A 4494-nucleotide genomic window follows, 5' to 3' on the forward strand; every position below is an offset into this window, starting at 1 on the left:
CTACAAAGACCAGATTGATCACGCCATGATGTTCAACCTTGACAGAAATGTTAAATTTGATTTATTTCGTAGAGAGTTGTCCAACTTCTCACTTATCTTGTCTTACAACAGACTAACAAGAATAATTATGAACAATGTATCCTTGCAATGCCTTATACATGGCTTGATATTGAATAACAATCTTGACATGTCACAGAATTTGTTTAGACAAACATTAATCATACGTATTCATATCATAATCAATTCAATTCTTTGTCGATCAATTTCATTAAATGGTCAACAGAACCAGCTTTCTTTTTTTTCTTTTTTTTAAAGTTTTTCTTTGTTTGTTTTTTTATTATGTAATGCCATTCTAAATGCTAACTATGCAATGAGCTAAATGATTTTGTCTAAATTAAATTTTACACATTGAAATATACATTTTATATTTATCACCTCTTGTAAAAGAAACAAGAGAGAACTGCTTCCCGCTGTTACGCTTGGCTGCTGTTATTAATAAGTTGAGCTTTAATATATCCACTAAACGTACTCAAAGCGCTATACAATGGGGTCTCTGACCAACAGCAACACTTAACATGTAGAACGAGACATGACGCCTGTTAGGCGATATTACATTTTTTTTCCCGACAGAGACAACGCTGTTACCGCCCAGGTACTCATTTTACACCTGAGTACGGTGAGAGAATGTGAGTAAAGAGCTTTTTCAAAGGACTCAACTATGCGCCGGGCGCGGCTTGAACGCAGGACCTTCCGATCCGAAACGAGTGTCATACCACAAGGCCACATAGCCGCACATTTACAATTTGTGACTAGTGATTTGTTCCATGGTTAATTTATTGTCACTGTCACACATCTTTGTTGTCTGTGGTTGTTTTTATGTTGTTAAGGTCTTGGGTTGTGAAGAGTGAGTCCAGGTATGACCCGATGTTGTAGTTGATTTCAAATAAAGTCACAGTGCTGTGTTGAGCATTGTTTAACTAGTTAATTGCCTTACTCTGGAAATAAAATATAAATCAGATTTCAATGACCCTCGTCTTGGAAGAAACTCAAAAACATGGGACCTCCCTAATGATAACTTGTTTGTTTTTATCCATATTTTTTCATGTTGTTGAAAGCAGTGATGGCTGTTTTCCTTCCTTTCATGCATTAACTTTAATCGAAAAGACTACCTAGTTTGTTTTGTTTTTGTTCTGTTTGTGTTGTTTTTTTTTTTTTGGGGGGGGGGGGGGAGTTCGTTTATTTTTTGTTTTTTTTTTTTTTTTTCCACTCGTCTGATTTCTGTGCATTTGGTCCATAGTTTTGTTGATTTTTAACTTTCATTTCCAAGCATTGAGGTCTGGGTGGGGTTCCTGGCCTCCCATAGTGGGCAGGGTGGCACTTACTGTGTCTTCTATCCCCTTGTTGCTGTTTTCCAATTTGCTTTCTGTCTTTGTCTTGGAATGAGATTACTTGGTTTTGTCCTAACCCTGGCTGGGAGGGAAACAGTCAAATGCATAGTTATTGTTTTGGGAGATGACATACACACACACACACACACACACACACACACACACACGACACATTACCACGTTGTAGCTCTACTGCATTATTCTCGGTGCGATAATACTGCATGCCTTTCTCGAAATGAGACACTACGAAAAATGTCAACAAGTCAGTCAACGTGACATGGAACAAGTGCTTTTTAACAGACGATACTGTATGGTATGTTGTCCCTGATTACAGGTGACACGGGACTCCTTCTAGAATATATCCTTACCTAACCCCCCCCCCCCCGCCTATTATACCTTTCGTCATCAATTACAACGGGATTGCAGTATTACAAACATTTGCACTAGCACTGAACTCTGAACCGCCATATTGCGGATAATTTTTTTCGTATAGTGCAGTTTGTAATTCTGAATAGGTTGATTTTTTAACTAATTGTATAGAAACCATCAATGCACTACAAAGACCAGATTGATCACGCCATGATGTTCAACCTTGACAGAAATATTAAATTTGATTTATTTCGTAGAGAGTTGTCCAACTTCTCACTTATCTTGTCTTACAACAGGCTAACAAGAATAATTATGAACAATGTATCCTTGCAATGCCTTATACATGGCTTGATATTGAATAACAATCTTACCAAGTCACAGAATTTGTTTAGACAAACAATAATCATACGTATTCATATCATAATCAATTCAATTCTTTGTCGATCAATTTCATTAAATGGTCAACAGAACCAGCTTTCTTCTTTTTTTTTTTTTTTTAAAGTTTTTCTTTGTTTGTTTTTTTATTATGTAATGCCATTCTAAATGCTAACTATGCAATGAGCTAAATGATTTTGTCTAAATTAAATTTTACACATTGAAATATACATTTTATATTTATCACCTCTTGTAAAAGAAACAAGAGAGAACTGCTTTATTCTACTGCATTATTCTCGGTGCGATAATACTGCATGCCTTTCTCGAAATGAGACACTACGAAAAATGTCAACAAGTCAGTCAACGTGACATGGAACAAGTGCTTTTTAACAGACGATACTGTATGGTATGTTGTCCCTGATTACAGGTGACACGGGACTCCTTCTAGAATATATTCCCCCCCCCCCCCCCCCTATTACCTTTCGTCTCAATTACACGGGATTGCGTATTACAACATTTGCACAGCACTGAACTCTGAACCGGCCATATTGGCGGGATAATTTTTTTCGTATAGTGCAGTTTGTAATTCTGAATAGTTGATTTTTTAACTAATTGTATAGAAACCATCAATGCACTACAAAGACCAGATTGATCACGCCATGATGTTCAACCTTGACAGAAATGTTAAATTTGATTTATTTCGTAGAGAGTTGTCCAACTTCTCACTTATCTTGTCTTACAACAGGCTAACAAGAATAATTATGAACAATGTATCCTTGCAATGCCTTATACATGGCTTGATATTGAATAACAATCTTACCAAGTCACAGAATTTGTTTAGACAAACAATAATCATACGTATTCATATCATAATCAATTCAATTCTTTGTCGATCAATTTCATTAAATGGTCAACAGAACCAGCTTTCTTTCTTTTTTTTTTTTTTTTAAGTTTTTCTTTGTTTGTTTTTTTATTATGTAATGCCATTCTAAATGCTAACTATGCAATGAGCTAAATGATTTTGTCTAAATTAAATTTTACACATTGAAATATACATTTTATATTTATCACCTCTTGTAAAAGAAACAAGAGAGAACTGCTTCCCCCCCCCCCCCCCCCCCCCCCCCCCCCCCCCCCCCCCGTGTGTGTTTTGTCTCTTTCATGGATCTTGTTTTGTGTTCGATGTAATTTGCTGAAGATCCCAAACCCGTTTTTACAACGAGCTTTAACAAATTATTCCTGACCGTTTTAACTATGCAGTCCCTCTCTTCTATTGTCAATACCCAGTGCGAGTGTGAGACATATCATTACAGGAGACATCTCTGCCTTGTTAGTTAATTCTCTAATACTGTCAAAGCTAGATTATTGCAATTCTCTCCTATCTTCTATAAATAAAGACAAAATAAAATCCCTTCAGGTAGCCCAGAACGATGCTGCCAGGCTTATTAGAAAGAGGAGAATTCAATCTGCATCGGGTTTGCTGAGAGAACTCCATTGGCTTCCCGTTGTGAAATGTATAGAATATAAGATCTGTACTTTTGTTTTTAAATCACTGCACTCTGATTGTCCTGGATACATTAATGACATGCTTAAATTCTACATCCCATCCAGAAATCTGAGATCAAAGTCTGATAATCACATACATACTTGTGAAGCCAAAAACGACTCGCAAAACTGGCGAGCATGCATTTGAATATTCTGCACCCTTTATCAGGAACTCCCTTCCAATATAAATCAGAGACAGTAATGATGCAGAATTCTTTTAAAAAACATCTTAAAACCGTTTCTTTTTAATATGTGACACTGTAGAATTATATTGGTAACAACAAGAGATGAAGTGAGTAGGAAAGTGCCGGAAGACAATGGAGAATAAAACAATTTTCGCGGCGGTGATGGGGGTTTGAACCCGCGACCTTACTGGTACAACACTCCGCCTGGCTGGTGAAAGCATGACTCTACCGTATGAGCTATCCACGATCTCAAAAAAGATCGTCTCTAACTCAGGTCATTATTAGAGCTCTCTCTCTCTCACCGACTACTTGAGATCGCGGGTCCAACACACACAACCTCCGCGAAGTTAGTTGGCCAGCAATTAAGCTTAATAGCCAATATTCTCAACACAAACATAAAACATAGAAACAATTGAGACATTGAGTATGCTCCGGTATTTGGGGTGAATTTTTAATTCAGAAAAGTGAGTGGAGCAGGCAATTATGTTGGTAACAACACAAGAGATGAAGTGAGTAGGAACGTGCCAGAAGACAATAGAGAATAAACAAATTTTCACGGCGGTGATAGGGGTCCATAAGAGGAAGTAGAGGTCCCTTACTCTAATCGCTTATAAAAATAAACAAACCAAATG

Source organism: Berghia stephanieae, chromosome 2, assembly GCF_034508935.2.
Source record: "Berghia stephanieae isolate SIO BIC M18660-M18661 chromosome 2, UCSD_Bste_1.3, whole genome shotgun sequence".
NCBI lineage: Eukaryota > Metazoa > Mollusca > Gastropoda > Nudibranchia > Aeolidiidae > Berghia > Berghia stephanieae.